Here is a 25,310-nt window from a genome sequence, read left to right as displayed (position 1 = left end):
TACCATTAGACACTTCAAAAAGCTATGAGAGTTCTGTGGGAGTAATTGTATCTTAATCCAACTATACTGAGGTCATTAGGAGATCAAGGGTTTCACTATTTCCAGCATCTAACAAGGAACAGGCTTTTGGTGGGGAGCTAACCATGGTACTGAATTGAAACTACTCCACATATTCTCATTCTAAAAGCAGAATCATTAAATGGAAATCCGCTAAAAGCACACTTATTACAAGTCGACATTTACAACATGACATGAACTAAATAACAACATATTCTATGACTAATTTCCCAATGGTTTATTTGGCTATATTGCATGGCTCTCTTCACATCATGTCCTTGACTCAAATTGTAACAATAAATAGTATGCATTTTTGCAGGGTTCCCTTGAATTAGTTGATAAAAGAAATGCTAACATGTTGTAATATACTTACAAGTTGGGTCCCGCTATATTGTCTTCTTCTTTCAGCCATCTGCCTTTTAAAGTGTCCTGTTAAAATGTATAAGAGTCTGTTTGTAAGGGGTCCAATCAATAGACCCCTGTGATCTCCAGGAGGGGGACCTGTTTCTATCTGCTAAGAGCTCCAGCCCATACATTTAGAGATGAGCTAGTCTCAACAGGACGGCCTGCTTAGCTAATCACCGGCTAAGGCAGGACACCGCTGTGGCTGGTCATTGACTGAGTAGCCTTTCACTGACGATACCAGATTGTCTCAGAAGGTGGAGGCCGATGCACTCAGTGGGGAGAGACAAAGCACAGTTCTGGAGACCATGTGGGATCCCAGCAGTCGGTCCCCATGTGATCAGATATTCCATACCCTATGAATAAGGAATGTCAGTAAGTGATCCTGGACACTAAGCCAATCAGGGCTTTTGCTCAGTGCTATATTCAAGTGCATGTCATTTCTGTGATCTTTAAGCTCTTTTTCAGGACTTGTTGTGTTTGGTTTTCTGACTACTGTACCATGTACCAGTTATTACCTCACCTGCTGACCTTGTTTATACATGCTCTCCTGGTTTTATCTTCTGACTACATACCTGTTGACTCCTTATTTTCTCTGTATGTGCTCTCCTGGATTCTGACCCTAGCTTTTCAATCACTCTACCACCTGCAGAGTTTCCTTTGTTTGTTTGTGGCCATTTGATTTGAGTTTTAACATCACATTCTTCAAAAACAATGTGGGTCCCTGGCTGCCAAGTCCATCCGGCTAGCAGTGGGCTATGGTGAATTCTCAGGGGTAGCCTTAGATCCTGTCAACCAGAGATGTAGTTACTTTAAGTTCTGTTGGCTGTCTATTGACCCAAACTCTTTATCATGTCATTACACATAAGCCTGCCAAATGTATGCCAAAATAAAATGCATGCATATTTATGCACATTTTTGGCGAACATTGTATAAACTATCAGGAAGATTTATGTGTGTAAAACCTGTGTAGAGGAAGAGTGGAGAAGTTGTCCATAGCAACCAATCAGATTACTTCTTTCAGTATTCAGGGGCATTTAAAAACAATTGAAATAAACAATCCTATTGCTTAGTATGGGCAACTGCCTACTATGTCTCTATACAGGTTTTGAAAAATCTCCCCTAGGGTCTGTATACCACAGTTTAAAGATGATAAAATGCCTCTGGTGCATAAACTGTACATTAGAGATGAGCGAATCGAAGCTGACAAATCCAAATTCATTACGAATTTCATAAAAAGAATCCATTCACAAAAATTGTGAATATTGCGGCAATTCTATTACCGCTTCATTAAACTCCATTCAGTGCGGTCCAGGCTCCAGGGCATCTAAAATGGCTGATCCACATGTGAGGACATGGGGCAAGGAATCCTGGAAGGCGGGAAGGCAAGGCGGGAAGGTGGGTAGGAGGGATGACCCTGAATCACATGCAGGATGCAGCCTATCAGCAGCCAGTCACCCCTGTGATATCACAGCGCTATAAAATCAGCAGCCATATTGCGGCCAGTCACTTCATTCATTACACTGCAGAGAGAAAGGACGGACAGCTTGTGTGTGTGTATGTGTTTCACAGAAAAGCTTTTTAACCCCTTAAGGACCAGGCCATTTTACACCTTAGGACCAGAGCGTTTTTTGCACATCTGACCACTGTCACTTTAAACATTAATAACTCTGGAATGCTTTAAGTTATCATTCTGATTCCGAGATAGTTTTTTCGTGACATATTCTACTTTAACATAGTGGTAAAATTTTGTGGTAACTTGCATCCTTTCTTGGTGAAAAATCCCAAAAATTGATGAAAAATGTGAAAATTTTGCATTTTTCTAACTTTGAAGCTTTTGATATTCCAAATAAAAAAAATTTTGATTCACATATACAATATGTCTACTTTATGTTTGCATCATAAAATTGACGTGTTTTTACTTTTGGAAGACACCAGAGGGCTTCAAAGTTCAGCAACAATTTTCCAATTTTTCACAAAATTTTCAAACTCACTATTTTTCAGGGACCAGTTCAGGTTTGACATGGATTTGAAGGGTCTTCATCTTAGAAATACCCCACAAATGACCCCATTATAAAAACTGCACCCCCAAAGTATTCAAAAGGACATTCAGTCAGCGTTTTAACCCTTTAGGTGTTTCACAGGAATATCAGCAAAGTGAAGGAGAAAATTCACAATCTTCATTTTTTACACTCGCATGTTCTTGTAGACCCAATTTTTGAATTTTTACAAGGGGTAAAAGGAGAAAATTTATACTTATATTTGTAGCCCAATTTCTCTTGAGTAAGCAAATACCTCACGTACGTTTTTCTGAAATGATTTTTGGGGGGCATTTTGCATTTAGGAAGCCCCTATGGTGCCAGAACAGCAAAAAAAAAACACATGCCATACCATTTTGAAAACTAGACCCCTTGAGGAACGAAGCAAGGAATTAAGCGAGCCTTAATACCCCACAGGTGTTTCACGACTTTTGCATATGTAAAAAAAAATAAAAAATTTTCACTAAAATGTGTGTTTCCCCCCAATTTTCACATTTTTGCAAGGGTTAATAGCAGAAAATACCCCCCAAAATTTGTAAGCCCATCTCTTCTGAGCTGGAGTTACCCCATAAGTTGACCTGAAGTGCACTACGGGCGAACTACAATGCTCAGAAGAGAAGGAGTCATATTTTGCTTTTTGAGAGCAAATTTTGCTCGGGGGGCATGTCGCATTTAGGAAGCCCCTTTGGTGCCAGAACAGCAAAAAAAAACACATGGCATACCATTTTGGAAACTAGACCCCTTGAGGAACGTAACAAGGAATAAAGTGAGCCTTAATACCCCACAGGGGTTTCACGACTTTTGCATATGTAAAAAATATATATATATTTTTCACTAAAATGTGTGTTTCCCCTCAAATTTCACATTTTTGCAAGGGTTAATAGCAGAAGAAACCCCCAAAATTTGTAACCCCATCTCTTCTGAGTATGGAAATACCCCATGTGTGGACGTCAAGTGCTCTGCTGGCGCACTACAATGCTCAGAAGAGAAGGAGCGCCATTGAGCTTTTGGGAAAAAAAATTGTTTGGAAGGGAAGTCAGGGGCCATGTGCGTTTACAAAGCCCCCCGTGGTGCCAAAACAGTGGACCCCCCACATGGGAACCTATTTTGGAAACTACACCCCTCACAGAATTTAATAAGGGGCGCAGTGAGTATTTACACCCCACTGGCGTTTGACAGAACTTTGGAACAGTGGGCTGGGCAAATTAAAAATAAAATTTTTCATTTTCACAGACAACTGTTCCAAAAATCTGTCAGACACCTGTGGGGCTTAAATGCTCACTGTACCCCTTATTATATTACGTGAGGGGTGTAGTTTCCAAAATGGGATCACATGTGGGTATTTATTTTTTTGCGTTTATGTCAGATCCGCTGTAAAATCAGCCACCCCTGTGCAAAGCACCAATTTAGGCCTCAAATGTACATAGTGCGCTCTCACTCCTGAGCCCACAGAGCATTTTACACCCACATATGGGGTATTTCTGTACTCAGGAGAAATTGCGTTACAAATTTTGGGGGTCTTTTTTTCCTTTTAACGCTTGTGAAAATAAAAAGTATAAGGCAACACCAGCATGTTAGTGTAAAATGTTTAACTTTTTTACACTAACAAGCTGGTGTAGCCCCAACTTTTCCTTTTCATAATGGGTAAAAGGAGAAAAAGCCCCCCAAAATTTGTAGTGCAATTTCTCCAGAGTACGGAGATACCCCATATGTGGCCCTAAACTGTTTCCTTGAAATACGACAGGGCTCCGAAGTGAGAGAGCACCATGCGCATTTGAGGACTAAATTAGGGATTGCATAGGGGTGGACATAGGGGTATTCTACGCCAATGATTCCCAAACTGGGTGCCTCCAGCTGTTGCTAAATTCCCAGCATGCCTGGACAGTCAGTGGCTGTCCGGAAATGCTGGGAGTTGGTGTTTTGCAACAGCTGGAGGCTCCGTTTTGGAAACACTGCCATACAATACGGTTTTCATTTTTATTGGGGGGGACAGTGTAAGGGGCTGTATATGTAGTGTTTTACTCTTTATTATGTGTTAGTGTAGTGTTTTTAGGGTACATTTGCACTGTCGTGTTACGGTGAGTTTCTCGCTAGGAGTTTGAGCTGTGGCGAAAAATTTGCCGCAGACCAAACTTGAAGCAGGAAACTTACTGTAAACCTGCCTGTGTGAATGTACCCTGTACGTTCACATGGGGGGGGCAAACCTCCAGCTGTTTCAAAACTACAACTCCCAGCATGTACTGACATACCGTGCATGCTGGGAGTTGTACTTTTGCAACAGCTGGAGACACACTGGTTGGAAAACCATCAGATAGGTTCTGTTACCTAACTCAGTATTTCTAACCAGTGTGCCTCCAGCTGTTGCAAAACTACAACTCCCAGCATGTACTGTTCGCCGAAGGGCATGCTGGGAGATGTAGTTATGCAATAGCTGGAGGTATGCAACTACAATGCTGGGATTTGCAGTTTTGGAGGGCTACAGTTTTAGAGAACACTGCAAAGTGATCTCCAAACTGTGGTCCTCCAGCTGTTGCAAAACTACAATTCCCAGCATGCCCTGACAGCAAACAGTTGTTTGAGCATGCTAGGAGTTGTAGTTTTGCAAGATCTGGAGGCCTACAGTTTAGGGTCCACTGGGCATGCTGGGAGTTGTAGTTTTGCAACATCTGGAGGGCTACAGTTAGAGACCACTGTATAATGGTCTCAAACTGTACCCTCCAGATGTTGCTAGGCAACTCACCGGCTTCCGTCGGATCCTGCCGCACGTCATCGCTGCCCGCCGATCTCCTTCACCCGTAGCCTCCGTCGCCCGCCCGGATTGGTAAGTGGATCTTCGGCACCGGTCCCCTTCGTTTCCCCGTCCTGCCCCGCCTATTGTGGGAGGGCAGGACAGGGAAAATGAAAGTAAACCCCCCCGCCCCCGATCTGCTATTGGTGGTCGCGTCTAGACCACCAATAGCAGGGATAGGAGGGGTGGCACCCCTGCCACCTCACTCCTATCGCTTCAGGGGGATCCTAGGTGTCTTAGACACCCGCGATCCCCCTTACATTCCGGGTCACCGGGTCACTATAGACCCGGAATGACCCGGAATCGCGCAAATCGCAAGTGTGAATTCACTTGCGATTTGCCGCGATCGCCGACATGCGGGGGTCTGATGACCCCCCTGGGCATTTGCACGGGATGCCTGCTGAATGATTTCAGCAGGCATCCCGGTCCGATCCCCGCCCGGCGCACGGCGGGGACCAGAACCGCCCATGACGTAACTGTACGTCCTTGGTCCTTAAGACCCAGGGTGTCGGGACGTACCGTTACGTCATGGGTCCTGTAGGGGTTAAAGCAGTGTTTCACCTCCTAGTCACATCAGCGTTCTAGTGTACAGAGAGCAGTGCTTTTTTTCACTGAAAAGGATTTTTACTGCAGCCATTAACCTCCCAGTCAATTTCTACAGCACTGTATTATAGAGAGGGGCAGAGAGCTCTGTGTTGCCTCATACATTTCAACAAGCTGCCTCAACTTCATAAACCTTAGCAGAGGAGGCAGAAAAAAAATTTCTGCGCAATTCTGTGTCTTTGTTCCACAAAAAATCATCTGTTGGTTATACTACTGTAGTATGTAGACGGTATAATACCCAGCAGTCCATTCATAATAGTCTTTGACAGTGTGCAATTTTGGGTTAAGTACACAGCTTTTGTGTGCTCCAGCACTGCTGTGTACTGCTGGTGTTGTGCAAAAATAAGTTTTTTTTTAAGCGTACTGTAGCATAGACATGTGCAATTCGTTTCGTAACGAACACGGAACGAAGCTAATTTTCCAGTTTTCGGATGTTCGTTACAAAAAGAATGCACGAAAAAAAAAATTACAAAATCACGAAAAAGCATACGAATACGAATATACAGTTAACGAATGCATTCGTTAACTAACGCATAACGAATATGCATGTTAACCAACAATGAATGCATTCGTTATCAGTATACAGAATGTCGGGGCCATGCATCAACTGCTATCCGGCAGCGCATAATGTTTAACCCCTTAAGGACCAAGGACGTACCGGTACGTCCTTGGTCCTGCTCTCCTGATATAACGCGGGTTTACACGGTAACCCCGCATCATATCACGGCGGGCCCGGCGTCATAGTGAAGCCGGGACCCGCCGCTAATAGCGCGCAGTGCCGATCGCGGCGCCGCACGCTATTAACCCTTTAGCTGCGCGCTCAGAGCTGAGCCCAAAACCCAAAGTGAAAGCTGCCGGTTAACCCAGTGGGCTGTTCGGGATAGCCGTGGTGAAATCGCGGCATCCCGAACAGCTTACAGGACAGCGGGAGGGCCCCTACCTGCCTCCTCGCTGTCCGATCGCCGAATGACTGCTCAGTGCCTGAGATCCAGGCATGAGCAGTCATGCGGCAGAATCATCGATCACTGGTTTCCTATGAGAAACCAGTGATCAATGATGAAGATCAGTGTGTGCAGTGTTATAGGTCCCTATGGGACCTATAACACTGCAAAAAAAAGTGAAAAAAAATAGTGAATAAAGATCATTTAACTCCTCCCCTATAAAAATTTGAATCACCCCCCTTTTCCCATAAAAAAAAAACACAGTGTAAATAAAAATAAAAATAAACATATATGGTATCACCGAGTGTGGAAATGTCCGAATTATAAAAATATATCATTAATTAAACCGCTCGGTCAATGGCGTGCCCGCAAAAAAATTCCAAAGTCCAAAAAAGTGCATTTTTGGTCACTTAATAAGTCCTATCAATGCAAAAATGGTACCGTTAAAAACTTCAGATCACGGCGCAAAAAATGAGCCCTCATACCGCCCCATACATGGAAAAATAAAAAAGTTATAGGGGTCAAAAGATGACAATTTTAAACGTATTAATTTTCCTGCATGTAGTTATGGTTTTTTCCAGAAGTCCGACAAAATCAAAATCAAAGTCCGACAAAATCTACAGAATAAAGATAAGGTGTCATTTTTACCGAAAAATGTACTACGTAGAAACGGAAGCCCCCAAAAGTTACATAACGGCGTTTTTTTTTTTCAATTTTGTTGCACAATAATTTTTTTTTCCGTTTCACCATAGATTTTTGGACAAAATGACTGATGTCATTACAAAGTAGAATTGGTGGCGCAAAAAATAAGCCATCATATGGATTTTTAGGTACAAAATTGAAAGAGTTATGATTTTTTAAAGGCAAGGAGCAAAAAACGAAAATGCAAAAACGGAAAAACCAGTTGAAGCAGTTGAAGCAGCATGGGCAGGTTTACTCCCCTTTCCGCGCTGCTCCGGGCCTTCCTCCGGTGGGTCCTGGGCTGGTCCGGGGCCTTCATACGGGTCTCCCTCTGACGTCGTCATGACGCCGTCGCACACGCCGTCCTGTCATCCATTAGGAACGTTGTGAGGCAGCGACGTGATGACATCACTACGGAGGCCCAGTAAGGCCTTGCGGCAGACAACGGAGGACCGGAGAAGACCAGGAGAGCCCAGCAGAGCCCAGCGGAGTACCGAAGAGGACTAGGAGAGCCCAGCGGAGGCTCGGGGACACCATCGGGAGCAGCGGGGACAGGTGAGTAGGACTTTACTTTTTTACATTGCACGAATCCCTCAACATACAAATTACCATTGTATGTTGAGGGATCACTAGACATGTGCAGAACCAAAAATCAGAATTAACGAATGCATTCATTGTTTTTAACGAATGTATCCGTTTTTAAACGAATGCATCCGAAAACGAAAAAAAATTTTGTGGATGCATCCGAAAACTGAACATGAGGAATGCACAGCATCCCGAATATTCACAGAACCGAAAAAAATTTAATAACAAAAACGAACATAATGAAAAAAACTAAATTTTTGGTTCGGCACATGTCTACTGTAGCACATTTTTCTGCCCTCATGTGCATACCACATACCTTCATCTAAGTAGTGTACTATTTTGTAGCATATAAGCTGTTAAGGGCCTAGATACTGTGAAAGTGCTGGCAAAAGTAATCACCAGCTGGTGTTTTACTCAAACGTTTTTTTAAGCATACTGTAGTGCATTTTTCTGCCCTCATAAGTGCATACCACATACCTGAATCTAAGTAGTGTACTTTTGTACCTGTTAATCTGTCAAGGGCCTAAATACTGTGAAAGGCCAAGCAAAAGTACTCACCGGCTGTTGTTGTACTCAAATACTTTAAGCGTACTGTAGCACATTTTATGCCCTCATAAGTGCATACCACATACGTACATCAAAGTAGTGTACAATTTTGTACATGTTAAAGGGGTACTCCGGTGGAAAACTTTTTTTTTTTTTAATCAAATGGTGCTAGAAAGTTAAATAGATTTGTATATGACTGCTATTAAAAAATCTTAACCTCTTAAGGACCCTTGACGTACACGTACGTCATGACACCCTGGTACTTAAGGACCCATGACGTACACGTACGTCATGGAGAATTCCGGCCCCCGCCGCGCACCAGGCGGGGATCGGACCGGGATGCCTGCTGAAATCATTCAGCAGGCATCCCGTGCAAACGCCCAGGGGGGTCATCAGACCCCCTCATGTCGGCAATCGTGGCAAATCGCAAGTGAATTCACACTTGCGATTTGCGCGATTCTGGGTCATTACAGGTCTATGGTGACCCGGAATATAAGGGGGCTTGCGGTTGTCTAAGACACCTACGATCCCCCTGAAGGGATAGGAGTGAGGTGGCAGGGGTGCCACCCCTCCTATCACTGCTATTGGTCACCAGAAGCGGCGATCAATAGCAGATCGGGGGCAGGAGGGTTAACTTTCATTTTCACCGTCCTGCCCAACCACAATAGGCGGGGCAGAACGGGGAAACAACGGGGACCGGCACCAAAGATCCACTTACCCATCCGGGCAGGTGACGGAGGCTGCGGGCAATGGAGATCGGCGGGCGGCGATGTCGTGCGGCTGGATCATACGGAAGCCGGTGAGTTGCTTAGCAACATCTGAAGGGTACAGTTTGAGACCACTATACAGTGGTCTCTAACTGTAGCCCTCCAGATGTTGCAAAACTACAACTTCCAGCATGCCCAGACAGCTGTGTGGGCATGCTAGAATATGTAGTTTTGCAACAGCTGGAGGGCTACAGTTAGAGACCATTATACAGTGGTCTCTAAACTGTATCTATCCAGATCCAGATCTTGCAAAACTACAACTCCTAGCATGCCCAAACAGCTGTTTGCTGTCTGGGCACGCTGTGATTCGTAGTTTTGCAACAGCTGGAGGACCACAGTTTGGAGATCACTTTGCAGTGTTCTCTAAAACTGTAGCCCTCCAGATGTTGCAAAACTGCAAATCCCAGCATGCCCAAACAGCTGTCTCGGCATGCTAGGAGTTGTAGTTGCGTACCTCCAGCTATTGCATAACTACATCTCCCAGCATGCCCTTCGGCAATCAGTACATGCTGGGAGTTGCAGTTTTGCAACAGCTGGAGGGACACTGGTTGGAAAATACTGAGTTAGGTAACAGAACCTAACTGAAGGTTTTCCAACCAGTGTGCCTCCAGCTGTTACAAAAGTACAACTCCCAGCATGCACGGTCTGTCAGTACATGCTGGGAGTTGTAGTTTTGAAACAGCTGGAGGTTTCCCCCCCCTGTGAACTTACAGGGTACATTCACACAGGCCGGTTTACAGTAAGTTTCCTGCTTCAAATTTTCCGCCGCAGCACAAACTCCTAGCGGGAAACTCACCATAACACGCCAGTGTGAATGTACCCTAAAAACACTACACTACACTAACACATAATAAAGAGTAAAACACTACATATACACCCCCTTACACTGTTCCCCCCAATAAAAAGGAAAAATGTATTGTATGGCAGTGTTTCCAAAACGGAGCCTCCAGCTGTTGCAAAACAACAACTCCCAGCATTTCCAGTCACTGACTGTCCAGGCATGCTGGGAATTTAGCAACAGCTGGAGGCACCCTGTTTGGGAATCACTGGCGTAGAATACCCCTATGTCTACCCCTATGCAATCCCTAATTTAGTCCTCAAATGCGCATGGAGCTCTCTAACTTCGGAGCCCTGTCGTATTTCAAGGAAATAGTTTAGGGCCACATATGGGGTATTTCCGTACTCGGGAGAAATTGCACTACAAATTTTGGGGGGCTTTTTCTCCTTTTACCTCTTATGAAAAGGAAAAGTTGGGGGCTACACCAGCTTGATAAATATTTTTACACTGACATGCTGGCGTTGCCCCATACTTTTTATTTTCACAAGCGTTAAAAGGAAAAAAAGACCCTCAAAATTTGTAACGCAATTTCTCCTGAGTACGGAAATACCTCATATGTGGGCGTAAAATGCACTGCGGGTGCACAACAAGGCTCAGGAGTGAGAGCGCACTATGTGCATTTGAGACCTAAATTGGTGATTTGCACAGGGGTGGCTGATTTTACAGCGGTTCTGACATAAACGCAAAAAAAGAAATACCCACATGTGACCCCATTTTGGAAACTACACCCCTCATGTAATGTAATAAGGGGTACCGTGAGCATTTATGCCCCACAGGTGTCTGACAGATTTTTGGGACAGTGGTCCGTGAAAATGAAAAATGTAATTTTTCATTTGCACAGCCCACTGTTCCAAAGATCTGTCAAATGCCAGTGGGTGTAAATACTCACTGTACCCCTTATTAAATTCTGTGAGGGGTGTAGTTTCCAAAATGGGGTCACATGTGGGGGGGTCCACTGTTCTGGCACCACGGGGGGCTTTGTAAACGCACATGGCCCCTGACTTCCATTCCAAAATTTTTTTTTTCCCAAAAGCTCAATGGTGCTCCTCCTCTTCTGAGCATTGTAGTGTGCCAGCAGAGCACTTGACGTCCACACATGGGGTATTTCCATTCTCAGAAGAGATGGGGTTACAAATTTTGGGGCGCATTTTGTCCCATTACCCCTTCTAAAAATTTAAAATTTGAGGGAAAACTAGCATTTTAGTGAAAAATAAAATCTTTTACACATCCAACTTTACCGAAAGTCGTCAAGCACCTATGGGTACCCCTTGTTATGTGCCTTGAGGGGTGTAGTTTCAAAAATAGTATGCCATGTGGGGTTTTTTTTTTTTTTGCTGTCCTGGCACCAAAGTGGCTTCCTAAATGGGACATGCCCCCCAAAAACCATTTCAGCAAAATTTGCTTTTCAAAAGCCAAATGTGACTCCTTCTCTTTTGAGCATTGTAGTTCACCCGCAAAGCATTTTACGTCCTTACATGGGGTATTTCCATACTCAGAAGAGATGGGGTTACACATTTTGGGGGGCATTTTGTCCTATTATCCCTTGTTACGTGCCTTGAGGGGTGTAGTTTCCAAAATAGTATGCCATGTGGTTTTTTTGTTGTTGTTGTTGTTGTTCTGGCACCATAGGGGCTTCCTAAATGTGACATGCCCCCCAAAAACCATTTCAGAAAAACTCACTCTCCAAAATTCCACTGTCGCTCCTTCCCTTCTGAGCCCTCTACTGCGCCCGACAAACACTTGACATACACATATGAGGTATTTTCTTACTCGAGAGAGATTGGGTTACACATTTTAGAAAGATTTATCTCCTTTTACCCCTTGTAAAAATTCAATAACTGGGTCTACAAGAACATGCCAGTGTAAAAAATGAAGATTTTAAATTTTCTCCTTCAATTTGCTGCTATTCCTGTGAAACACCTAAAGGGTTAACAAACCTTTTAAATGTCATTTTGAATACTTTGAGAGGTGCAGTTTTTATAATGGGGTCATTTGTGGGGTATTTCTAATATGAAGGCCCTTCTAATCCACTTCAAAACAGAACTGGTCCCTGAAAAATTTTGATTTTGAAAATTTTGTTAAAAATTTGAAAATTGCTGTTATACTTTGAAGCTTCTGATGTCTTCCAAAAGTAAAAACATGTCAACTTTATGATGCAAACATAAAGTAGACATATTGTACATGTGAATCAATATATAATTTATTTGGAATATTCATTTTCCTTATAAGCAGAGAGCTTCAAAGTAAAAAAAAAAAATGCCACATTTTCAATTTTTTCATCAAATTTTGGAATTTTTCACCAAGAAATTATGCAAGTATCGACAACATTTTACCACTAACATAAAGTAGAATATGTCACGAAAAAGCAATCTCGGAATCAGAATGAAAAATGAAAGCATCCCAGAGTTATTAATGCTTAAAGTGACAGTGGTCAGATGTGCAAAAAATGGCCGGCTCCTACAGTGAAAATTGGCCTTAAGGGGTTAATCCTTCCAGTACAGTGCTGCTGAATACTACAGAGGAAATAGTTTTCTTTTTGAAACACAGAGCTCTCTGCTGAATCACGAGTACAGTGCTCTCTGCTGACATCTCTGTCCATTTTAAGAACTGTCCAGATTAGGAGAAAATCTCCATAGCAAACATATGCTGTTGTTTTACTGCAATACGTTTTTTTAAGCATACTGTAGCGCATTTTTCTGCCCTCATAAGTGCATACCACGTACGTCCATCTAACTAGTGTACTATTTTGTACCTGTTAATCTGTCAAGGGCCTAGATACTTTTAGTTTTCTAGTAATCTGACAGGAGAGGAGGAGCAGAACCAGCCAGAGGAGCTAGAGGGTTACGAGGAAGGCAAAACAGAGGACCCAGACACACCGTGGCAGTATGCAGTGGAGATGGAGGCAGGGAGTCCCTCCGAGTCACTTGCACAAATGACACGATGCATGCTCACTTGCTTACGTGGTGACAGCAGAATTGTCACCATTCGGCAGCAGAATGAGTTCTGGTTCTTCACTTTATTGGACCCTCGCTCTCGGCACAAAATGGGGGCCTTTTTCACACCCACTGAGAGGGAAGACAAACTGACCTACTACAGAGACATCATACATCGTCAGTTGGCTGATGCCTATCGGCGCCGTCGTACATCCTCTCGCAGGTCTGACTCGGGCAGCACTCTGCACTCACCTTCCACTGCCATGGCTGCTGTACCAGCTCCATCAGCAGCAGCCTGAGTCAGGATTTCCACCCACCAATCCCTCAGGCTGTCTCATTCAGCCACTATATCGTCTCTTCTCATGCTTCAACCAACTCCAGGTTGTGCCATTTAGCCACTATATGTTCTCCTCATGCTTCAGCCAATTCCAGACTGTGCCGTTCAGCCACTATATGGTCTCCTGATGCTTCAGCCACCTCCAGGCTGTGCCATTCAGCCACTATATGGTTTCCTCATGCTTCAGCCACCTTCAGGCTGTGCCATTCAGACACTATATTGTCTCCTCACTCTTCACCACCTCCAGGCTGTGCCATTCAGCCACTATATGGTCTCCTCATGCTTCAGCCAACTCCAGGCTGTGCCATTCAGTTACTATATGGTCTCCTCATGCTTCATTAACCTCCAGGCTGTGCCATTCAGACACTATATGTTCTACTTATGCTGCCGCCAACTCCAGGTTGTGCAATTTAGCCACTATATGGTCTCCTCATCCTTCAGCCACCTCCAGGCTGTGCCATTCAGACACTATATGGTCTCCTCATGCTTGGGCCCAAGACAATAAAACTTGTCAGTGTAATCTTAAATTTCAATTTCAAAATCTTCAATTTAAAAATTCATCTTTTAATCTTAGGGATTGTAAAGCCCTATTGTCTACTCATGCTGCCGCCAGTTTCAGGCTGTGCCATTCAGACACTATATGGTTTATTGATGCTGCTGGGCCTGGGACATTACCTAAAAATATTTTATGGTAGCACTAGCTACCATAAATCTTCAATTTCAATTTTAAAATCTTTTAATCTTAGGAATTGTGAAGCCCTATTATCTACTCATGCTGTCGCCAACTCCAGGCTGTGTCATTGTGCCACCATATGGTCTCCTTATGCTGTTGGCACCTTAAATTAAACTTTTAACATTTTCATATATCTAAAATCTTCAATTAAAATTTTCAAAAATATCTTTAATCTTCTCTATTTTGAGGCCCTATGGTATTTTCAGGCTGTTGCCACCTCCAGACTGGGTCGTTCTGTCACTATATGATCTCCTCGTGCTGCTGCCAATTCCAGGCTGTCATTCTGCCAGATTATGGTCTCCTCATGCTGCTGCCACCTTTAAGCTCTGTCATTGTGCCGCCATGTGACTCCTTGTTAGATTGGGGTTTGTGGACATAAAGTATTAGTTCAAAGTAAAAACCAGGATGTTAAACTTTGGAATCTAATATAAATCTTAAATTTAAAGAAATTGATATAATGTTTTCAAGACTGAGGCCCTATGGTCGTCTACGTCATATTACCTTTGGAATTATCACAAGAATGCAATGAAACAGCTTGGAGTGATAACAATGAACCATTACTGATTAAATGAAACATTTGCATTTTCATAGTCAGGGGGCGCTGAGAGGCAGGGGCTGGATTAGGTGCTATCTTGCCTGGTGGAGGACTGCCAGCTCGATGCTCACCAGAATGGGTACTGACATTTTTTTAATAAATTCAAATTAAATTAAATAAAAATTACATAAAAAATCTCTTTATTCTCTTCAATTTTGACACCATATGATCTCCCTGCTGCCACATTAACGCTCTGCAGCAGGGATTCTAATAGCAATGCCTGTAATCTGCATGTCATACTGAATAACAGTATTATTTCACTAACACAGCAAACTCCCTATCTGTGTTAGGACAAGGCAAAGTGCTCTACACCCCTATTGAGGGTCTCTTTAGGCCAGAAATAGCCGTTTTTAATAGCTATTCACTGCAAATAAATGCAGGCCGAAACAAATTTTTGGGCACATCGGCCTAATTGAATTTTTCAAAAGTTTGCTCATCTCTACTGTACATCACTGACATAATAAGAACAGAAGCTTGACAGATTGAAAAAGTTGAAAAAAAGATGTACTAAAATATACAAACATATCCCATAGAAAAAGGAAAACAATGATCACAATGGAGCTAACATTCTGTTCATGCACAGAGATTCCATTGCTTTCCTTCAGTAAGATTTTCTCAGTCTTCAGCATTCTTCTTACAGGCAAAAACTAATACAATTTTCCCACCTACTACAGACCAGTAGAAACTAAACGTTTTTAATTCATTAACATCTTGTCCAGTGTGTATCTACTACTTTAAAATGTTAAGAACAAAATGACTTTATTTCATTAGAGCTTCTCTTTTGCAGTTCTTTCAATTTGTTATTTCCATTCGTAAAGTGTTAGCTACAAAACGATTAACTATTTTCCCCGGCATGCATTCTGCATATATTGTTTTACTTTTCCATCAACATAGCCATAAAGGTTTGTTTTTTGGTGGGGCAAGTTAAACCTTTTTTTTTATTTTTTTAATTTTTTTACAGATGTTGCAATTCCAAATGTGTATTTTTTATTTTATGTTTTATGTAGAAAAAAATTTGGAATGTAAAGGGATTTTTTTAAATTAACATTTTAAAATTATAATATCTATATAATTTTTACTTTTTATTAGTCCATAAGGGGACGTTGAGAAGCAATCAAAAGATTGCTGATAAAATACACTGCACTAGTACTGTAGAGTAGTATATTGTGCCTCTCAGCATAATGATGACAGGCAATGTCAGGCACAGATGAATACTCAAACACCCTTTGAAAGGCCCCCGACTGCCATGGAAAGCCATCACACATGCAATCATGTTGCGGGGAGGCCGATGTGTTCAATGGTAAACACAGACTCATGTGCATGTAAGGGGTTACTCTACGAGTAGCAAAGGTTTCTCTGCTCCTGGAAGTTACAGCGGGAGCCTGGCTATCAGCAGGTGTTCCCATGTTCCCTGCACAGGTGATCTGTACCACTGTATTCTAGTCCCACTGTGAAAACACAGTGAGCTTGAATGAAGCTCCATTAATGACCATCATAACATTTTTTATTGTTGGTTATTAGGGGGTTAAATATGAATGAATAAATCACAAATCTTGAAGCAAAGAGGAATGGTAGAAAAAGCCGACTTTTTCTACCATTCCTCTTTGCTTCAAGATTTGTGATTTACCACTTACAGTCAGAGCACCACCAACACTTCGGGGAACACTCCTACACGTCCCATAGTCCAGTAACGTGAGAATATCAGCAGCAGTGCCGGACATTACACTCTTCTTTTGAACATGAATGAATAAATGTTTACTTATATATTGATCTATAGTAACTGAGAAGGTTATATTATTGGATTATAATAATTAAATGTGTTTTTTATTTCAGATCTCCCTCTACAGTTTTGTTCCTCTATAACAAAGGTTTTTATTGTTTTTCATTAAGAAAATTGGAAATGTGATGGCCCCATTATAAATCAAATGAATCTCTCAAGATTGGTTTGGATACATTTGAAAACAAGTCAAATTTGTCATGTCGAGAGAGAAAATACTGCAAAAAGTTGTAATAACAAAGTAAGCCGACTTTTAAAGTCTTTCATGCAAATGTACTGGGCACACTTATGGCAAGTCATGAGTTTTGACTTAGAAATAACTCCAGTAAAAGCCTTCTAAAAAAATTGAAAAGGAAATGTTGTTGTCTCCTTTATACAAGACAGGCAGTGATTTTCAGTAATTCTAGTTACTCAGACAGCATTTCTTTTATTCTTCAGACTCTTTTATAAACAGCTGGAAGCAGTTTATAGACTGAGCATGTTACAAGACATTTCCAATATATCTATTGGCAGAAAAAGAATGGTATTTTCTTTTCAAGGTTGGTTCACAATAGTATTGTCCTAATACATGTTTATTTAAAAAAAAGAACAAATCAATTAACAGATCTGATTGATTTCAATTAGAATTTAATTGATGACAAAATGCACATTGCGGTATTCATTTACCTCTGTATTGTAAGAATGTTTGTTTATGTGGCTAATGAGACAATTAAGAGCAAATGTAGACAATTTCTGGTTCTGCTACAGTCAGTTGAATGATGGATCACATTGGTTTTGATCTTAGTCATTAGTTTCTCAATCCAAGACTCACATCAGCAATATTCTCCATTCCCTCAGGTGCCCATTGCTTTTTGATGTCAAGAATGAAGCATTCAGATAAAAAAAAGAAAAGAAACATAATTGAAAACTGATGGACTGTCACGATGCCGGCTGGCAGGTAGTGGATCCTCTGTGCCAGAGAGGGATTGGCGTGGACCGTGCTAGTGGACCGGTTCTAAGCCACTACTGGTTTTCACCAGAGCCCGCCGCAAAGCGGGATGGTCTTGCTGCGGCGGTAGTGACCAGGTCGTATCCACTAGCAACGGCTCACCTCTCTGGCTGCTGAAGATAGGCGCGGTACAAGGGAGTAGGCAAAAGCAAGGTCGGACGTAGCAGAAGGTCGGGGCAGGCAGCAAGGATCGTAGTCAGGGGCAACGGCAGAAGGTCTGGAAACACAGGCAAGGAACACACAAGGAACGCTTTCACTGGCACTAAGGCAACAAGATCCGGCAAGGGAGTGCAGGGGAAGTGAGGTGATATAGGGAAGTGCACAGGTGAACACACTAATTGGAACCACTGCGCCAATCAGCGGCGCAGTGGCCCTTTAAATCGCAGAGACCCGGCGCGCGCGCGCCCTAGGGAGCGGGGCCGCGCGCGCCGGGACAGAACAGACGGAGAGCGAGTCAGGTAGGGGAGCCGGGGTGCGCATCGCGAGCGGGCGCTACCCGCATCGCGAATCGCATCCCGGCTGGCAGCGGAATCGCAGCGCCCCGGGTCAGAGGACGTGACCGGAGCGCTGCCGCGGGGAGAGTGAAGCGAGCGCTCCGGGGAGGAGCGGGGACCCGGAGCGCTCGGCGTAACAGTACCCCCCCCCTTGGGTCTCCCCCTCTTCTTAGAGCCTGAGAACCTGAGGAGCAGACTTTTGTCTAGGATGTTGTCCTCAGGTTCCCAGGATCTCTCTTCAGGACCACAACCCTCCCAGTCCACTAAAAAAAAATTTTTCCCTCTGACCTTTTTGGCAGCTAAAATTTCTTTGACCGAGAAGATGTCCGAGGAGCCGGAAACAGGAGTGGGAGGAACAGATTTGGGAGAAAAACGGTTGAGGATGAGTGGTTTGAGAAGAGAGACGTGAAAGGCATTAGGGATACGAAGAGAGGGAGGAAGAAGAAGTTTATAAGAGACAGGATTAATTTGACACAAAATTTTGAAAGGACCAAGATAGCGTGGTCCCAACTTGTAGCTAGGGACACGGAAGCGGACATATTTAGCGGAGAGCCATACCTTGTCTCCAGGGGAAAAAACGGGGGGAGCTCTTCTTTTCTTATCCGCGAACTTCTTCATGCGTGATGAAGCCTGTAAGAGAGAATTTTGGGTCTCTCTCCATATGATGGAAAGGTCACGAGAAATTTCATCCACAGCGGGCAGACCAGAGGGCAAGGGAGTAGGGAGGGGGGGAAGAGGGTGACGGCCGTACACCACGAAAAATGGGGATTTGGAGGAAGACTCAGAGACCCTGAAGTTATACGAGAATTCGGCCCATGGGAGGAGATCTGCCCAGTCATCCTGGCGGGAGGAAACAAAATGTCGCAAATAATCACCCAAGATCTGGTTAATCCTTTCTACTTGTCCATTGGACTGGGGATGATATGCAGAAGAAAAATTTAATTTAATCTTGAGTTGTTTACAGAGAGCCCTCCAGAATTTAGACACGAATTGGACGCCTCTATCCGAGACAATCTGCGTGGGCAACCCGTGAAGACGAAAAATGTGTACAAAAAATTGTTTAGCCAACTGAGGCGCAGAAGGAAGACCAGGAAGAGGGATGAAATGTGCCATTTTGGAGAATCGATCAACGACCACCCAAATAACAGTGTTGCCACGGGAAGGGGGTAAATCAGTAATAAAATCCATACCAATCAGAGACCAAGGCTGTTCGGGGACAGGCAGAGGATGAAGAAAACCAGCGGGCTTCTGGCGAGGAGTCTTATCCCGGGCACAGATAGTGCAGGCTCGCACAAAGTCCACAACATCCGTCTCCAGAGTCGGCCACCAATAGAAGCGGGAGATGAGTTGCACAGATTTCTTGATACCCGCATGACCTGCGAGATGGGAGGAGTGACCCCATTTGAGGATTCCGAGGCGTTGGCGAGGAGAAACAAAGGTCTTTCCTGGAGGAGTCTGCCTGATGGAGGCAGGAGAAGTGGAGATCAGGCAGTCAGGTGGAATGATGTGTTGCGGAGAGAGTTCAACTTCTGAGGCATCCGAGGAACGAGAGAGAGCATCGGCCCTAATGTTCTTATCGGCAGGACGAAAGTGAATCTCAAAATTAAATCGGGCAAAGAACAGAGACCACCGGGCCTGGCGAGGATTCAGCCGTTGGGCAGACTGGAGGTAGGAGAGGTTCTTGTGGTCGGTGTAGATAATAACAGGAGAACTTGATCCCTCCAGCAGATGCCTCCATTCCTCAAGTGCTAATTTAATGGCTAGAAGCTCTCGATCCCCGATGGAGTAGTTCCTCTCCGCTGGAGAGAAGGTCCTAGAGAAAAAACCACAAGTGACAGCATGCCCGGAAGAATTTTTTTGTAGAAGAACAGCTCCAGCTCCCACTGAGGAGGCATCAACCTCCAATAGGAAGGGTTTGGAAGGGTCAGGTCTGGAGAGGACGGGAGCCGAAGAAAAGGCAGACTTGAGTCGTTTAAAGGCGTCTTCTGCTTGAGGAGGCCAGGACTTGGGATCAGCATTTTTTTTGGTTAAAGCCACGATAGGAGCCACAATGGTAGAAAAATGTGGAATAAATTGCCTGTAATAATTGGCGAACCCCAAAAAGCGTTGGATAGCACGGAGTCCGGAGGGGCGTGGCCAATCTAAGACGGCAGAGAGTTTGTCTGGATCCATCTGTAGTCCCTGGCCAGAGACCAAATATCCTAGAAAAGGAAGAGATTGGCATTCAAACAGACATTTCTCAATTTTGGCATAGAGTTGGTTGTCACGAAGTCTCTGAAGAACCATACGGACATGCTGGCGGTGTTCTTCTAGATTGGCAGAAAAAATTAGGATATCGTCCAGATATACAACAACACAGGAATATAACAGATCACGAAAAATTTCATTGACAAAGTCTTGGAAGACGGCAGGGGCGTTGCACAGTCCAAAGGGCATGACCAGATACTCAAAGTGTCCATCTCTGGTGTTAAATGCCGTTTTCCACTCGTCCCCCTCTCTGATGCGGATGAGGTTATAGGCGCCTCTTAAGTCCAATTTAGTGAAGATGTGGGCACCTTGGAGGCGATCAAAGAGTTCAGAGATGAGGGGTAAGGGGTAGCGGTTCTTAACCGTGATTTTATTAAGACCGCGGTAGTCAATGCAAGGACGTAGGGAGCCATCTTTTTTGGACACAAAGAAAAATCCGGCTCCGGCAGGAGAGGAGGATTTACGGATAAAGCCCTTTTTTAGATTCTCCTGGACGTATTCGGACATGGCAAGAGTCTCTGGGGCAGAGAGAGGATAAATTCTGCCCCGGGGTGGAGTAGTGCCCGGGAGGAGGTCGATAGGGCAATCATAAGGCCTGTGAGGAGGTAGAGTCTCAGCTTGTTTTTTGCAGAAAACATCCGCGAAGTCCATATAGGCCTTAGGGAGACCGGTTACTGGAGGAACCACAGAGTTACGGCAAGGGTTACTGGGAACCGGTTTTAGACAGTTCTTGGAACAAGAGGACCCCCAACTCTTGATCTCCCCAGTGGACCAATCCAGGGTAGGGGAATGAAGTTGAAGCCAGGGAAGTCCAAGGAGAATTTCCGAGGTGCAATTGGGGAGGACCAAAAGTTCAATCCTCTCATGATGAGATCCGATGCTCATAAGAAGGGGCTCCGTGCGGAAACGTATGGTACAGTCCAATCTTTCATTATTTACACAATTGATGTAGAGGGGTCTGGCGAGACTGGTCACCGGGATGTTGAACCTGTTGACGAGAGAGGCCAAAATAAAATTTCCTGCAGATCCAGAGTCCAAGAAGGCCACTGTAGAGAAGGAGAAGGCAGAGGCAGACATCCGCACAGGCACAGTAAGACGTGGAGAAGCAGAGTAGACATCAAGGACTGTCTCACTTTTGTGCGGAGTCAGCGTACGTCTTTCCAGGCGGGGAGGACGGATAGGACAATCTCTCAGGAAGTGTTCGGTACTAGCACAGTACAGGCAGAGGTTCTCCATACGGCGTCGTGTCCTCTCTTGAGGTGTCAGGCGAGACCGGTCGACCTGCATAGCCTCCACGGCGGAAGGCACAGGAACAGATTGCAGGGGACCAGAGGAGAGAGGAGCCGAGGAGAAGAAACGCCTCGTGCGAACAGAGTCCATATCTTGGCGGAGTTCCTGACGCCTTTCGGAAAAACGCATGTCAATGCGAGTGGCTAGGTGAATAAGTTCATGTAGATTAGCAGGAATTTCTCGTGCGGCCAGAACATCTTTAATGTTGCTGGATAGGCCTTTTTTGAAGGTCGCGCAGAGGGCCTCATTATTCCAGGACAATTCTGAAGCAAGAGTACGGAATTGTACGGCATACTCGCCAACGGAAGAATTACCCTGGACCAGGTTCAACAGGGCAGTCTCAGCAGAAGAGGCTCGGGCAGGTTCCTCAAAGACACTTCGGATTTCCGAGAAGAAGGAGTGTACAGAGGCAGTGACGGGGTCATTGCGGTCCCAGAGCGGTGTGGCCCATGACAGGGCTTTTCCGGACAGAAGGCTGACTACGAAAGCCACCTTAGACCTTTCAGTGGGAAACAGGTCCGACATCATCTCCAGATGCAGGGAACATTGGGAAAGAAAGCCACGGCAAAACTTAGAGTCCCCATCAAATTTATCCGGCAAGGATAAGCGTATCCCAGGAGCGGCCACTCGCTGCGGAGGAGGTGCAGGAGCTGGCGGAGGAGATGACTGCTGAAGCTGTGGTAGTAACTGTTGTAGCATAACGGTCAGTTGAGACAGCTGTTGGCCTTGTTGCGCTATCTGTTGTGACTGCTGGGCGACCACCGTGGTGAGGTCAGCGACAACTGGCAGAGGAACTTCAGCGGGAACCATGGCCGGATCTACTGTCACGATGCCGGCTGGCAGGTAGTGGATCCTCTGTGCCAGAGAGGGATTGGCGTGGACCGTGCTAGTGGACCGGTTCTAAGCCACTACTGGTTTTCACCAGAGCCCGCCGCAAAGCGGGATGGTCTTGCTGCGGCGGTAGTGACCAGGTCGTATCCACTAGCAACGGCTCACCTCTCTGGCTGCTGAAGATAGGCGCGGTACAAGGGAGTAGGCAAAAGCAAGGTCGGACGTAGCAGAAGGTCGGGGCAGGCAGCAAGGATCGTAGTCAGGGGCAACGGCAGAAGGTCTGGAAACACAGGCAAGGAACACACAAGGAACGCTTTCACTGGCACTAAGGCAACAAGATCCGGCAAGGGAGTGCAGGGGAAGTGAGGTGATATAGGGAAGTGCACAGGTGAACACACTAATTGGAACCACTGCGCCAATCAGCGGCGCAGTGGCCCTTTAAATCGCAGAGACCCGGCGCGCGCGCGCCCTAGGGAGCGGGGCCGCGCGCGCCGGGACAGAACAGACGGAGAGCGAGTCAGGTAGGGGAGCCGGGGTGCGCATCGCGAGCGGGCGCTACCCGCATCGCGAATCGCATCCCGGCTGGCAGCGGAATCGCAGCGCCCCGGGTCAGAGGACGTGACCGGAGCGCTGCCGCGGGGAGAGTGAAGCGAGCGCTCCGGGGAGGAGCGGGGACCCGGAGCGCTCGGCGTAACATGGACCCATTACAAATCTATAACAGTAATCTCTAAAGTGGGCAATATTCCCCCTGGGGGCCACTGGAAAAATCCAGAGAGACAGTAGTAGCCTTGGGTGCAATTGGGGGGCATTGGATAAAAATAAGAGAGAGATGAAGCATAACAGAAAAAATAGGAAGCTTTTTGATATAAATGTGAAAAAAGGTTGCACATCCATGTCTTGTACAAAGATCCTGTGATTCTCCCATGTTTATAAAACAAAGACGTTGTTTATGTATGTTTTGATCAAAATGTGCAAGCCTGTGTGCTACATCGTGCCCACCTGCGTTGAGCGGGTCCCTAACCTACCTAACTTAAAATGACATAGTGTCAGGCGGCGATCATCATGGCCGTAACACCTGTGTCCATAGGGAGAATGGCCCAGTGGCCTAGCAGCCCCATTACCCATTACCATTACCTGCTCTTCCCCGATACCTGTGGCGCGGTGAGAAGGTTTGCACATTTTGATCAAAGTGTACACTAACAACCTCTTAGTTATATAAAAATACTAAGAAGCACAGGATTGTACATGGATGTTTTTCTACATTTAGGAACATTTTTGAAAAGCTCTTTTAATATGTTTCATCTGTTGTGTAACATAGAGGATAAAGTAGCAACTATTACTTTATTTTACAAATAAACACAAAGGTCTTAACAAGCAAGTGTTGGGAAAACCATACAAAACTGTGTACAGACAATAATTTTCTTTTTTCTTTTTTTTTATGTAATTCCCCCCCCCCCCCCCTTAGTCACTACCCCCTACCTACTAGCAGCCAGGTCGACTCCTCCCATTTCCTCCATTCATTTTCTACCCTTAGCCTGTTCTTTTTCCCTCTATAGTAAATTTCCTCATATCTTCTCATGCTCTATTGCATTCTGCCATTCACGACACGATGGACCCTCTGGGGCAAACCACCTCCTAAGGATTAGTGTTTTTGCCATTCCAAACATTTTTAAGATCACCATATTCTTAACCTGCTCCTTTAAACCAATCCCCCGAATAGCTGTTCTGATATCAAACTTTATTTCCACTCCCAGTCTTTCTTCTACACTTTTAAAAACCTCAGCCCAGAATTTGTTTAATATAGGCAAGCCCATACCATATGCATCAAGTCTGCCCCCTCCATTTGACATTTTGGACATTTAGAATCTTCTCTCTTCCCTATCCTATGTAGGAATATAGGTGTATATGGTACCCTATGTGCCAGTTTTATCAACGAGATTCTATGATTCACGTTTAAGGATGAGCATGCAATATTAGAGAAAACCTCCTCCCACTCTTCTCCTCCTACCAGTCCCAATTTTGAGACCACTTTTCCCTACTTTTAGGGCCTGATTTTTCCATTAAAGCTTTTACCAATCCCTTATATATCCTGCCCAACACCTTTATATTAGTGGTCCGTAACCCAAATATATAGTCCATTAATGTATGTCCTTCTGTTACCCATCTGGGATTATTTTTTTCCTTCTCAATTTCGCTCTTCGTTTGTATATATAGGAAGTGATTCTTCTGACTTATGTTATATTCCCTTCTTAATGTGCTCCAATCTTTTATCTTATTCTCTACCACTAAATCCTTAACTGTAAGTATTCCCTTCTTTTTGCCAATCCCCATATTCTTTTAATTTCACCATTTCTGTAAAATATTTGTTATCCCACAATAGTGTATATTGTATACTCCCTTTAATCCCCAATAAACGTCTTGCAAATCCCCAAACTTTATTAAACATAACACTCACCGGGGTTCTCCAGCGTTCCTTATACTTACACCTACCACCCTCAATTAATTCTACTATAGAACCACTCTTACTACCCATTTTAGAGAAGATTTTTAATACTTCCTCTTCCTTAACCATATATTCAATCTGTGCCTCTGCATAATACAGTTGCAAGTTTGGAATTCCAAAACCTCCATTTATCATTTAAGTACTCAAAAATGTGTGTCCCTTCCCACAAAAACCCATCAATCTCACTCTGTATTTTTTTTAAGTGTTGCTCACCTAACCATACTGGTGCAGCTCTTATAACATGCAAAACCATAGGAAAGATAATCATTTTAATCTGAGAATTCTTACCGCCATATTCATGCGCAGTTTTTTCCATATTTGAACTTCAGCTCTTA

At 44.4% G+C, this 25,310-nt stretch overlaps 1 long non-coding RNA gene across 4 annotated transcripts in view; it reads right to left on the bottom strand.

Moving 5' to 3' along the window:
- Window positions 1–25,310, bottom strand: part of LOC130369438 (uncharacterized) — a 175,285-nt gene that overhangs the window by 10,664 nt on the left and 139,311 nt on the right. For 2 of the 4 annotated variants that reach the window (XR_008892751.1, XR_008892750.1), the window contains exon 3: window positions 17,289–17,469. The exons of the other annotated variants lie outside the window; for them this stretch is intronic. This is a non-coding gene — a long non-coding RNA (uncharacterized LOC130369438). The remainder of the gene's footprint in view (window positions 1–17,288; window positions 17,470–25,310) is intronic. 4 annotated transcript variants of the gene reach the window in all.

The sequence above is a fragment of the Hyla sarda genome, chromosome 4, assembly GCF_029499605.1.
Source record: "Hyla sarda isolate aHylSar1 chromosome 4, aHylSar1.hap1, whole genome shotgun sequence".
NCBI classification, from domain to species: domain Eukaryota; kingdom Metazoa; phylum Chordata; class Amphibia; order Anura; family Hylidae; genus Hyla; species Hyla sarda.
This window is presented reverse-complemented; position numbering and strand designations above follow the sequence as displayed.